This window comes from Accipiter gentilis, chromosome 2 (assembly GCF_929443795.1).
Source record: "Accipiter gentilis chromosome 2, bAccGen1.1, whole genome shotgun sequence".
NCBI classification, from domain to species: Eukaryota; Metazoa; Chordata; class Aves; order Accipitriformes; family Accipitridae; genus Astur; species Astur gentilis.
In genome coordinates, this window is record NC_064881.1 from 16373803 (window position 1) to 16388591 (window position 14789).

The following is a 14789-nucleotide window of genomic DNA, read 5'->3' on the forward strand; positions in this document are numbered from 1 at the left end:
GATGGAACAGGAACCTGGACTTTAAAATGTGACCCATGCTCCACACCCAACTGAAAAATAAAATTTTAAAAATTGCCTTTGATAACACGCAGAGAAGTAAATGCCAAGGACTTATTCAAACCCCCTGAAGTTGAAAAGACTCACTGCCATTAACAGACTTTGAACCAGGCCAAAGGAGTTTCTAGAATATTTCACAAGTTACGAAGCTAAAAATGAGTAGCTGGAAAGGCTAAGGGCGACAGGGGCGTTTTAAAATGTGGTGGTAGAAAACCAAACATGCAAGCAAGCAAACCAAGAAAGACAGTGACCATCTGCCACACCGAGTGGGGATGCAGCCGCTGATCCACTTCTCGTATCGAAGCAGACCAGCCGTGGGTCCCAGGAAGATCTCAGGGCAGGATCCTGCGGGAGGGAGGAAGGCTGCCCTTCTCTTCCTCTGTCACCTCTCAGCGTGTCCTTCTTGCTTCAGCCTGGCAACAGGGCTTCAGCCTGGAAGCCTTCATGTGCAAGTTTGAAAACAGTGACAAGCACATTACTCTAGCTTCCCTTAAAAAGGGAGCTGACCAAGCTAAGGACACAGTAAAAAATAAGTACAAAAAGTAGAAAGAATTAGGGGAAGAAAAAGAAAAAAAAAGGAATAGATATGTTTCTTCACCCCCACATTAAGGGAAGTTCACCTAGTCCCTTGGCTGCTCACGCAGTTGCACAAATAACAGAAAACCTTTGGTAGGTACCTCCCCGCCTGTTGGAGGGTGGAAATTCGGCATTTGGGTTGCTGGTGGTGTGGGTGGAGATGGAGAAGCCGGGTTGCCAGGGAGAAGCTGAGTGCTTCAGGGCGTCTGGCCCGGGCTGGTTGATCCTGTAAGGTGCCACCTTGTGAAGGGTGTTGGGTAACCTTTCAGGATCAGGCCCCTGATGCCTATACTTGATAAACAGCTGTGGCAAAAAGGCTATACTAAGATATTCATCCAAAAATGGGGAGACAAAAATCACTATAATTAGCGGTAGATGTGGAATTTTTAGCATAAATGGGAAAACCCAGCATTTAATATGTAGCGCAAGGTTCATTTGCAGCCATATAATTGCTGTCAGCTAATGCCTGATAAACCCTGCCTAAATTGGAATTTTATTATATCTATTTTATTATATATCTGCATTTATTCCGACAAAAGTTGGACAAACTTGTCCAAAAGACTAGGGGTCCATTTTATGTGCTTGGGTGTCCAAGCACCTGCCAGCTGTTTGTCCCTTGAATTGAGGACATCATGTTTTCAATTTCCTTCAATAAAGCTATGAATCTGGCAATTTGCTGGCCTGCTTCAGCTAAACAGAAAGGACAATTTGAGAAAGATCATAGTTCAGGCTCAGTCAGACGGAAACGATTGAAAACAGAGAGCTGGCCGCTATGTTTCCCCAATGCAGCTTGCTGTCGCAGTTTGACTGACAAACTGACTTTTTTGAGGTGCTCATGCCCATTTCAGTCAGAGTTTATTGAAGGTGATTTTGATCTTCTCCATGAGGCCACAGCAGCGGCCATGCCATCTGTCACCTTGATTGCATCGTGGATTCTCTGGAGAGAGTGCGATGGCTCCTGATCATTTACAGATTGTGCTGCTTTCGCCTCCATAAGGACCACATGCACAGAGCCAGATGGTGAACATACACGCTTATTATAAGTCTTTATCTCTGTGCAGGAAGGAGAGGCACCATTAGATCTCCCTCAGGAGCTCCGCTCCTCTCTACCATCATGCTGCTCTTCAGCAAATACAGTCTTCTTCAGCTGTCATCAACCTACCTCTGAAAATTAAAAAAATAAACAATAATTCCATCAGCGCAGGCACGAGACGTACAGACATCGCCACAAAGCAGCCCCCCCCTCCCCGGCACACACATACGCTCGGGCTCCCGCGACTGTCAGCGTTAGGTGGAAACAAGTTTGTTCGCGAAAAGACAGTTAATGTGCAATTAGGAGAGACTTCTTTGTGAAAATAAAGCAATGCCATCCTGGTTGTTCTTGGCACGTTTTTAATTCAGCGCGTTCTTTCTTTAAAGCAAAGCCTGAGCGCGCAATTGCTGTTTTTCCAAAGGCAGCTTTGTGTTTGTGTCTGTGTTTCTCCTGTCGGAGAGCGGTGATGGGGTGCTGGTTGCCACGGGTTGCGTGGCTGAAATCCGGCTGCCGGGGCCGGGGGAAGAGGAACCGGCCACGGGGAGCCGTGCCGGGGCTGGGGCCGGCTGGGAGAGGGAGTGGGGCAGCTGCCGGAGAAACGATGGCAAACGCTGAGCGTTATCAGTGGACTGCTGTAAATGGGTTTGTTGAATCCTCTCGGCAAAGAGCGACTGGAGGATCGCTCTTTGCCGAGAGAGAAGGGAGCATCGGCAGCCTGCGCGTAGCACAGACGCTCACCTCGACTCGTTTAATACATGTACCGCACGCATGACCCCGGGTACAGGCTGCCAGATTGCACAGTTTGAGCGTTTCTCTCCGAGAGTTCAGATTTCTTTTTGCAGTTTCTGCATAACAAACACCTAATTGCTGGTAACATGGTTTTTCCTTGTTAGCCGCTATGTTCCCACTAAGCTGCAGTTCCTCCCTTAAAGAGCTGTAATTATTAAATCTTAAAATCTAAGCAGAAGAACCATCGCAGACACACATTTCTGGGCTTTGCCAAGCACAGAGCATCCTTCAGAGCGAAAGCCTGGCCTACTTCCAACTACAGTGTCTTTCCTGAAGCACATGGAGATTAATTTGTTTGTTTCTTTCTTTCTTAAAGTGCTTCTTCTCTGAGGACTGGATGTCAGGGAGATACGATTCAGACACGAGACCGACACCTTCCGAAATGCTAAGGGAACTTCTTAAGGTCACTATCCCAGGAATGGAAAAAAACCCAGGAAAATGAAAAAAATGCATTAAGAAAGAAGAGAACATTCCGGGGTTTTGTTAAGAAGAGGGTGATAGAGTAAGATAGCATCAGTTATGTTGATTTATCCTTGCTCTTTTTCTCTACATGTAAAAACAGGGCTCATATGTTGTCTATAATTTCTCTTTATTAATTATTGGTAGAAATACCACATTTGTTAAGTAACTTCTACTACAGGAAAACCTCAGTTTCAATATCCTGAGATTCCGCCCCACTTTTCCCTTTATTCAAATCATGTGGAAGAGAAAAGCATGTTTTCTTAAAAAATACTACATTTCTCCACAGGTAAAACCAGGTTTAAATTCTAGCTTTGGCAGCTCTCACAGATGACAGCAAATCTTTTTTTTTTTTTTTTTTTTTTCCTACTCTGGCATAACTTACTTTATCAAAGAGCACCTTCCAGTTTTCTCACAAAGCATTTAATATTTTACAGAGTCCTTCGCCACACTTTACGTTTCAGATCCTGGATGCTGTGGCATCAAAAGGAAAAAAAAACAAAAAAACTTCTCCCGACAAAGTAAAAACAAGTTTTCAAATGTGAAATTAAATAAGGAAAAACACACATATGTTTACTGTATACCAATATCACGAGCTTATAGGAGGACATTGTGTTAATCATCTTATAGCTTTGTGTAGGCTACTAGCTGATGTTGGTGTTATATTTTGTGGGTTTGTCATTATATATATGGTCTCTAAGTGGTATTGCAAGTGCAGTACGTAAAAAAATCCCTGTGATAAATGGCAATTTTTTCTGCCCTCTTTTGTCATGGTCTGTCCACCCTTGTATCCCTTCCCAAATTAGGCTAGCATGTGGCTATCATGTATCCCCTCTGTGGATAGAATTATATATTGTGTTCAAAATCTCTGATTAATCTGATTAAGCTAGTGAGTGACTAATCCTTTAATCTCTTTGAGAGTACTGTTATGTCTGCTGTGTGTCAGATTCGTAACTAGTAATCAGTTAAGTAAATGTTAAAAGTTAAGCAAAAACTATTTTGGACCTACTTTAGCATCTGCTTTTGGTTAGTGACTTCTATAGTTAAAACTGTATGGAGAACATGAGTGAAAATAAGAAATTGCCAGTGGTGGCAATTCTGCTGCTGCAAGCCTATCAGTCGCCAAGGACCAATTTGCTGCTGCTCCCCTATTCTTCAGTGATTTAATTATAAATGAACAGGTAACTTTCCCTTTGCTTCGTTTCTTGCACTCTGGAAAGCAAATACAAAACATGCTTTCTGTGTATAATTCAGAAAGGAAGTTCTGTTGCCAATTAATTTTCAACTGTTTGCTTTACCTTTTCTTTTCATTAGAGTCAGAAATCATTGCACAACATTTACCTGAGCAAACACAGACACATTTAAAAAGCCGTACTAAAAGAAAAAAAAAAAAAAAAAAAGTGTTTTACCTTAATAAAAGGAGACTATGTGGAAGGAGATTTGGGGCAAGGGAAGGAAAATGTGCAATCTTTGTAGAAAAAAAAATGTGTAGACCTATTGCTGGCAGATGTAAAAGCATCAAGTCAATATGGTAACAAGGATCAATATGCCCTCAGGCAAGATATGACTATGACAATGCTGAATGCATGTATAAATTTACCACTCCAGCTAGCTGCCTAGGAATAAAATAAATGCAAAGCAACTGTGCAAAGAGGAGAAAATCTTGAACCTGGTATCCAGCTCACAGAGCTGGCCAGGACACCAGGAGACATTCAGAGGGGCCCAGTGGGAATACCTCCAGAGGAGACGGCCCTTAGCACTGTCCTTCCTGCTGTCATCCATGTGTCCTCAGGTCCATGTTCCCCACAATAGTACCCATGGGGGATGCACAGTGTATGTTCAGCCTGAGTTTCATGGGGGGTTCCATCCCAAAACTGTTTTTTTTTCCCCGGTATTTTATATATTTGCAAATTATTTCATCCAGACCATCCTTTCCTCCCAGACTAACCACCTGAGTGAAGAGGGGGGGGACGCTCCTGCGTCACGGAGGCAGCAGGATCTTTCCTGAATGGCTCTTTTCAGGCATTCTCTTTGGGGGTGGGAGGTGGGGAGCGCAGCACTGATGGGCAGCTGAGGATTGGCAGAGTAAAACCTGGGGTGAAATGACCAGGTTTGCTCACTTTGTAGGGTATGTCAGCCAGGCCTGTCCAAAACTCGAAAGGTTGCAGAAACACTAGATTTCTATAAACCCATCTATTTAGTGACTTTTCAAGGAAACTTTGGATAAAGAACACCCATTAATTATAGTCTCGCACACAAACAAAACATTGTAGCACTAGAGGTCTTTTATCCTTTTCTTTTTTTTAAGAATATATTTAAATGTGCTTATTTTACCTCGACAAAAAAGAGAGTGAGTCAGGCAGACATGAGAAATATCTAAGTAACAAGGAATACAGGCACAATAGATTTTAGGCCAGATTCCTCTTTGGATGCACAAGCTGGTCTCCCACAGATTTCTATGACAGCCACATTGACAGCAGTGGGAATCAGGCGTACTCATCCAAGGGCATAATTTGGCCCATAATGTATGAGGTTTGTCCAGCTTGTGAAAGCAGCAAGCAGTGTATTACAAACACTGCCTCTGTGCAGCTTACTGGGGGTTTAAATCCTCAGTGGCACTTTCTGTGCCTCTAAAATGCATTTGATAAAAATAGCAGAGGCTGCTTGAATCAATACCTGTTGAAAGAACAGACCTGCTAAAAGAATTAAAATTTGTTGCAACAAGGTTATCCATTTAACAGGTTTCTACCTGAATAACCAAACAATCCTCATTTTACAGCCTAGCTGAAGCCACGGTGCATCTGCTGGAGAAAGTCTGATATTTTCCATCCCTGCTTCTTAAGCCTGTCTTTGCAAATGCTTTCCACCCCTGCTTGCAGCGATTTCTTTTTACCCGGACAATGGTAATGGCTTATGTAATTATGACTTTGTACATGAGCTGAACTCCCTATGGATGTTTAGACTCTTATTATCTTTAACCTCATCCACCTCTGTCAGTGAACTCTCACCTCGGCGGCTTGGTGGGGGGATCAGCTGGTGGCTGAGAGGAGAGCAGGGTGGTTCCTGACGGGCAGTTCGTTAACCCTTATGGGGTATGACTGTGAAGGAAGGGAAGGAAGGCAGAGGTCCTTTCTCTCCACTTCTGCCCAGGTGACTGGCATCGCTAGAAGCTGTTTGCAGCCACCTCTGAGAAGGCAGGCCATTCAAATGTGGGCTTAGAGGTCAAGCTCACCAGGCTGTGGTTTCGCTTTGCTAAGAGGTCTCATGTACCGCTTGGGAGATTTTGACGAGCTTTTTTTTTTTTTTTTTTTTTTTCTTTGAAGAGTTTACTATTTGTTTTTCATTGTTGTTGTTTTGCAGCTTCCATAAAATTAATTCCTCCTCTCTTCCTTGCCCAGATGCACTGGAAAAGAGATTCAGGGCCCTCTTGCTACTATAAACTACTTACCCCAGGATGCTATTTGCCTTCTGCTTTGCACCCTTCTTTCCCTCACATATCCCTTCAACCTGTATCACTAAGTGTAGTGGTAGAAGAAAATGATGTTCCCACAGGGCAGAGGTATGGCTAAAAATATGGTTTGGGAAACTGGTGAACTCAGCACAGCCTGGTCCTTGTAACAGGCAAGGAAAAGGGCTGTCACTAGGAGGGACTGACCTTCTGGTCTGAGCTGAAAAGTCAATGAGAAAAAGTAGGTCCGGGTCTAAGTAAAACATAGTTTAAAGCTATTAAATGAAAACCCATTGGAAATTTTTCAAGCCCTGCTGAGGCTTTTTGCTTGGCAGCTATATGTTTAATTTCATTCTGAGGTTCATCAATCCTTTAAAAATAATTTTCCCCTTCTTACAGCTGTATCACCTGTTCTATGAAAAATGAAAGTCAAAGCAGAAATGTTACAGTGAAAGTTTTCAAAGTCTTCTAATCCCTCACCTCTTCCAAACAACAAAAAACGAGTCACCAAATTCCACCCAGCACCACGAATCATTCCAGTCCACCTGAAACAACCTGCTTTGCTCATTCACTCTCGGCAGAGAAGTGTCTGGTTCTGCCGTAAGCCCAGTGGAAGGTGGAGGGGACCCTGCCAGGGCACTTCCCTGGGCACCAGCAGCACCTGGACCTTGCTGCTGGAGCCAGATCTCCTGCCGCTCTCTCACAGCCGTGCCCCAGAACAACTGAATAGTGCCTGTGCCTGCTCCCCAGGATGGGCAAGGTCTTGGTTCGTTCCTTTTTGTTTTCCTCCCCCAGGGAAGTGACTCCTGCCCACGGTGGGTCACCCCTGCCCAGCATCAGCATGTACTGGGGGTACCGCCAACAGCCTCCAGTCTTGGCAGTACCTTGAGAAAAGAGTGAGGAAAAGGGCAAGGAAAAACAATGACAACAAGGGGCTCATTACTGGATATGAGTGAACTTACTATTACCTCAGAAATTGAACAACCACAGGAGGCGTGATAAACCACCCGTAAAATTTTTGAGAATGAATTTGAGATCTCGGTCCAGTTTCTTCTTGCCATATTAAATGCTGAGCTAAGTGGAGGTTTTCTTTCCTAGGAAAAAGCACCAAGGCTGAAACATGGCCAGGATTTCACCAAGGTGTGTCTTCATCCAGATGAGCGATCAAGATCCAAAGTCAATAAAGAACTTGCTGTTTTTTTCTTTGGACATTACTGAGCTTTGGATTTTGTGTGTGTCACCAGAAAATTAAATCAACAAAAGCAGTACAGCCTGCATCATGTTTTCACACTGTTAAGGATATAAATGACCTCTCTGTATGAGAATCACATGTTAATACACTTTTTGGTAGTCTAAATATCTCCTTTATTGTCTAAAGCAAAACCAAGTCAACTACAGCAACAGCAAGAATGAAGTAAATGAAATTAAACTGTAATGACAATATTGACCCATTTGAATATTATTAGAGAAAACCTCCTAGATCAATTAAAAAAAACCACACTTCAGTGCCCCATACAAAATGAGGAAATTGGAAAATAAGGAAATCCCTTAATCTAGCATCCAATCTACTTAAATTTTTTTCACTATGAAATTTTTCAGTGTTTTTCTTCTCTAACTACCTCTATGCAATTCCAACACTGCACTGCACTGGATTCCTCTTGTTGTCTTATTCAAGAATGAAGTATGCATACTAGTTTTACATGAATATGTAGAGATGGCTTGACAAACCATTTTGCGATGAACATAGATGCAGTGTGTATATCATTGTTCTATACGGTGGAATTAATAGTCATGTCTTTAGATTTGCTTTATACATCCCAGTCTCTGATGGGATTAAATGCCATTATGTTTGTTTTCCTAAAGCAGAAATTCTACTTTAATTGCCAGAAAATTCTGTGGTTGCATTTCTCAGAGCTTCTCACCCCAGTAGGATCTTCCTTCTGAAGCACTCATCATTTCCACCTGCCTTTCCTTTTCAAAGTTAGCAGCTGTGGTTCTTCTGTACTGAACATTAGTTGGGTACAAGAGCACTGAGGGGTGAGTAATAACTGCAATAGCTAGTGCTGATACGTGGTGTCCATATGGACAGTATAACTTAACATTAAGACCATTCTTTACTGAGTTTGATCCTGGCCCCACGAGTCAAACTCTAGCTGTCAGGGGACTTGTTGTAAGTAATGGTCATTTGTGTTTCATAATTATCTTGAATAAACACAATTAGTTCCACATTCTGCTGTTTTCTTCCTAAGGCATCTGTAAACATTCTGTACTATTTTAGCAAATGGCTTTTGGCGATCATTAAAAAAAAACCCAAAGCAAAATGGTTCTCAGTGGATCCTTTTAATTTATTCTAAGGAGCATGCCCAGAGGAGTAATGAGACCTACTAGACAGTAATGGCAAAGGGATATTATCTTTCACTTAGTTAACCATCGTAACCCACTTTGAAGTATCTCAAATCACAGTCCTCATGTGGTTAAATTAGAACATAGACTCAAGAGTTTTCATTTCAGGATTTCTCCCATAAGCCAACCTAATGCATTTGGTATAGAAATAATGTAGGCATCCTACCTCCATTCTCCCATTAAAAAGGATATCCCACAAAGCTAGCCGAAAGTGTTACTAAAACGAAAAAGGAGTGTAGGAATTTTTGACAGCACCAGGCATGCAAAAATCTGTTCTTTTCTCAAGGCTGCTGATCCTTTGTAGCCTTTGGGCACTGGTCAATTTACTTGTCTTCTCTGTGCCCCAGTTATTCTGCCTGAGACGGGGACAGATAGCATTTGTCTGCTTTTGTAATTCTCTTTAGATTGAAAGCACTACAAATTTGGACTAATACTATCCCCTATATAATACTGGCACCAAGTTTGCATACAGTTAAGATAACAGAATAATATTTCCTCAAGGTAATGGACTCTTCTTTTAGATTGTGCATTAGGAAAACAGAAAATCAGTAGTCCCAGCCCATTAAAAATAATAAAAAAAAAAACTTGCAAGGAAGCTTATTGAATGAGGAGGAAGAAGCACTGCAGTCCTTGTTCTAGTAAACAGGCAGTTAAAACCGGTAGGAAAGTGTCAATTGGTAAAATTAGCTAAAAAAGTTACTCTGAGTTTTTGCCCTACATTTGGACTATCAAAACTGAGGCAAACTTTTCAAAGCAAATTGCTGAGGATTGCCAAGTTAACAAGCTGTTCTGTGCTGCAAGGGACATATTTATGGACATACTTTCAACAAGACGTACCTAGTGCTACCAAGCTGTGCTGTACTAAAGAGCAGTAAGTATCAGATAAACTGATTTTTTTTTTAATAAAGGATTTCACACATGAGAATGATTAAACACAGCTCAAATATTCAGAAGTGTACAAACTAGCTCTCCCCCTCAAACCCACTCCTCTTTGCTGCTACAATAGTGTCTAAACAAAGTAAGAAAAGCCAGGAAATTCAAAGATAAGAAGGTTACTATACAGAATTTTATAATCCATGCACTTGTGAAGAAGACACTGTGAAGTTAATTATGGATGAGTACTAGGTCTTCTGTAGTAATTCTTACTTCAGTGGGGTTGTATGTAGCATCTTTAATGACATTTCAGAGTATGCCTTTTGAATCTATCAGTTTCTTGTTCCTTAAGGACTGTGGTTTTTTAAACGTTTCACCACTTTTTCTCAAGAAAAACACTCTAAAAACGAATTCTAGCCTACAAGACAAACACGGCTAATATAGCAAGCAAGAATATCTAAGCAAAGGGCTTACTTCTGGTCACTTTTTATAAGGAGCAGGGATTTTCATGGCTATTCTGCTCAAAAATGAACCTTAACCACTTGTATGTGATGGGCCAAATACACTGTATTTCTCTGTAAGTTCCTACCACGGCAGATGCTATCTTGGGACACAAGGCTGGCTTACACACCCAGCTTCCTTTGCAGCTCCTAGCCCTCAGGAAGAGTACAGTGATATGGTTTACTTCAATTCCTGTTCACAGAAGGGTAAAGTACTGAATACACTGAATACGCATACCTTTTCCATTACTGGGAGCTAAGAACACATACGTGGAGAGTACCCATTGCTGGAAGGACACTCGGTATGCAGCCATCATACACGTACGCCCACCAGTGGTGTTAAAAAAACCTGCCAGAGAAAGCCTACATGCCCCATAATCAAAGCCAACTTTAACTCAACAGATCATTTGCCTTCGATCTCATTTCAAATTAGAATGGTGCTGTGAATAGGCAAGGGTTTGTGTCTGTGAACTTGTTTCAAAGCTAGCTGGGCATTTTGGGTGTACTCACGCGTCTGGAAACACTATGAGTTTATGTGGTATGTGTCAGATCACAATCTTTTTCCTAGGACATTTTTCTGTCTTAGAAGAGACCTATTTTCTGGTGTGGTCCTTCCCTGAGAGTCTTGCAATATCCTCCACTAAAGTGCAGGAGCTCAAGATGAAGCTTATTCCAACCAGAACCAGAATGTCACTCACCAGGAGGTACCTCCAAGATATTAAAAATGTTATGAGTCAGTTCATTTTTTCCTATAGCCCCTTTCTTTCATGTAACATTAACCGTGTTTCTGAGCAGCTGCTGCCTCCCATGTAATTTGTACATTGAAAGTGTCATATAGAACATATATGTGCATCTTCACTTATCCTGTTTATCAGATGAAGTAATTCTATTCAGGACACCTTTTAATACTTCTGGAAGAAATACATATGTTAAAATTTTCTGGGTTTGAACAAATACAAGGTGTAGTTTGCATTATTTTAAGCCACAAAGCTCGTAATGGCTTGAATAGGGGCAAGAAAAAAAAAAAAAAAAAAAAAAAAAAAAAGGAGTTTGAATTACAGGAGCACAAATAACTGAATTTAATCTAAATAAGTAATCTGCATGCAGCACAAAAACCAGAACACTGAAGAATATTTTCTCACTTTCCTTCTGGACTCCTACTGTTCTAAAAAAAATGATTTAATATTTACCTTTAAGAATAACCTTAACCTTAGGGACTTTCAGGTCTGATTTACTTATATCAGACATAACAATATCCCTTACTGAAATATGTGAAAATACATTAATTCCAGTGCCTGTAAGTCAGTTTTCTTCTTTTTAAGCGCAACCTTGAGTTTGGGAGGATTTTTTTCCTCCTAGTTTTGGTAAGAGATATTTAAGCAGAAAGAGCAGCTTGTTTCCTTGACAGCAAAGAACCAACTGTTTTGGTTTTCTTTGTTCCATGTCTGTTCAACATACTGTATCCATAGAAATAGCTGCTGTCCCAGAAGTTCAAGCATTTTGTATTATATATACCCAAAGGCTGGGTTAATGCTACCTTAACTTTTCAGAGTTTCTATCATAAAATTTCACAAAGGGAAAAAAAGAAAGTAAAGGTTCCCAAGGCAACGCTGTACATTCTGCATGTTTTCTGATTCATATTTAACAGTACAAAAATATCAATATTAAGCTACACATTTAAGAAATAAGGACAAATGTAATGCATTGCTTATAAGCCACATTACTGACTGGCTGTTAGAATGGAAACTGCTGCTTTTGCTTTTGCCATCTTTGTGTCTCATAATGTGATGAACTGCTTGTGCTGAGTGTGCTAGTTTGCAGTAGACCTAATACTTCACCAAACATTTCCTCGTATTTCAGAAGTGAAGTAATGTAAAAACAGGTAGTGTAGGTTTTATGTTTGAGGGCCAGGGTCTCACTTCTGAGACGAAGACGCAGCTGATGAGCAGTATCTGCAAGCAATCCCCTCTCTCGCCTCCCTCAGGGCTCCCTCTTCTCAGCCCCATGCACCACCCAACTCTACCTCTGCATGAGAAACACAAGTAAACGGCAGCTATTCACCATCTGTGAGATGAGGGGACAAATATTTTGAGGATGAAGACTGGAAAGGTGTCAGCCGAGACAAGCGTGAGAGCCTTGGGCTCCGTGTTCCCCTCTAACATGGCATTTTACAAAGACTCTTCCACCACGTAAAAAGTTTCGAGGGGAAGGGTGACTCCCAGAGAGCTATGAAAGAGTGAGAAGGAACGTGACGAGGTTATAACTGAAACGGATTTGTAACTTTTGCTCCAATGTCCTTTGCCTGAGGTCATTTACAAAACACTGGGTGTGCATGGGGAAACCACAAAAGCAGTTCCTACCCTCTTGAAGAACAAACCACCCTTCAGGTTTCAGGGTTTAGAGAGTCCCCTGCCACCAGCACCCAGGGTGCTCGGTGATGCCTGGTGTGTGGAAAGGCACTTAATTAAATCACAAATCACGCAGTTTCAGGATGAGGCCTAATTGCTATTTGACTGAGGGCAGCCTTATTTTTCATTTTTCTCTGGAAGACAAGCCATCTCCCAGTACTGTGCCACCCGTCTCAGAGCAGCTCTCTGGTGACCCTTGGGTGTTGAAGCGAGGAGGGGGATCTGTGGAGGGGCCGGCTGTGCCGTGGGAAGTGTGAACCCCCCGTGCACGCCTGGCCTTCCTGGGCCGTGGAATATTGATGAGCTGTGAAAAAAAGCAGCGAGGCTTGTTCCTGTGATTTGCTGTGCCTGCTAGCTCTGTCTCTCTGTATATATGTATACATGCGTGCGTGTGTGCTAGTGTGGGTGTAAGTACATATTCTCAAAATATAAATAAATATAAATAAGCAAGCACGCACATTTCTGCACAAATATTTATACGGATTAAAAAAAACAGGAAGGGAAAGGATGATGAAGTAGCAGCATTTTTGCTCAAAGGACTCGCTGTGCATGGGCAAAAACGTATTGGCCATGGATTTTTTTTCCCCAAACGTCAGCTCAGCAACTTCACAAAACCTGATTTCCAACATGGCCTTCATACAATTGCTTTTATCACTTTCTCTCATTGTGTCCTTATGTACAAGGGTAAAGACTATTCTACTGCATCCAAGTACAGTGTGCTAAAGGGAGGGTGAGCGGTGGGGAGCCGTGCCTGTGCCACTGTCCTTTGCCTGTTCCTGATTCCATGGCCTGAGGCAATGGTTTGCATTTTTAGGACAACAGCCGGCTATCTGCAAGCAGGAGACCACTCGTCAGGCTTCATTACTGCACACAAAATGACACTAGTGAGCCTGTGGTCACAACTGTGCTTATGGTGCGCTGAAAAGCCATTACATCTCATTGCAACAAAAAACTGCACGGATGTACGGGCTGACCAGCCCCATAAATTGCCAGAAACCTGACAGGTCAGCTTATTTATGCAATGTAGTACCTGCAGGACAATTTCTGCATAGAAGCTATAGTAAGGGGGTAGGAATTAAGGAATCTCTTCATCAAAGGTGTTATATTTTTAATAGGCAATGCTCCTGTTTTCTTTACTGAGTACTGAGAAAATAACGAATTTAATTCTGCTGCATGCTTTCAGCATTAGGCATGGTCAGCTGAAGTGTCTTCCCCTTCTCCACATTAACAACCCTAAAAGCATAGTTAAAATCTAATGACCAGCATTAATGGATTTTCATGTTTGATAATGTTATTTTTCATTGTTTATATTTTTGGTATTATACAAATCACAATGACGTATCTGATATATAGCATTTTAATTTAACCATAAGTGAACTGGCTTCTGCTATAATTACAGGCATTATTATTTGTTTAAGTCATATAATGACTATATTTAATAATCTTGCATGTAAAGGGTAAAACTCAAAGAGACAAAGAAAATGCAGCCATTAGGATTCTGGAACATTCCCTTCTGAAGGAAATTCATATCGTAATGTGGCTAGCATTTACTTATTTTACATGCAATTGGCAGTCATTGGCAAGAGCTGTGAACAAAAGAACTGTGGGCCAGATTCTGACCCTGTGTGCATGTGTATGTATATGTATAAAGAGAGGGAATAGTTTTATCCTGGGGAAGCAAGATAGGTAGAAAGAGGGGTTGTCTTTTCTGAGGTCAGATGCTATAGCTGGGGAAAGCAGAGAGACTTCCAGGCCCACAGTGGCTTTCTCAAGTAATCCTGCTGCCCTAGCACCGTTTCGTGATTACAGCCATAACAGTGTTAAATAACTTGAGGTCACTGATGGGGTTGTGTCAGTGCATGCACATTGTAACTGAGATCAGCAACAAGATGTTTCTTTCTTAATAAAACTGTTGCTGTACCCATCAAATATTAACACACATTTTTCTTTCCTGAAAAAATGTTCTTCTTCGTGCTTTAGGATACAAATGCTCACAAACATACACTTAACGGTAGGTTATTGTGATGGGAAGAAATTCATTATTGTTGGCAAAAGTCCTAACTGTTTCTTCCAGGTGGGGGTTTAACTATGGGTCTTGCATCCAACTTCTTAGTGGACAGCAGAGCTCCATAAAGCACATACTTCTATCGCAATAATATCTGGCCTTCTAGCATAGCTCTTCACTTTCTTCCAATGTAAAGGACATTAGGTATGTTAAAATGTGGGGGAGGGGAGTTCTCTGC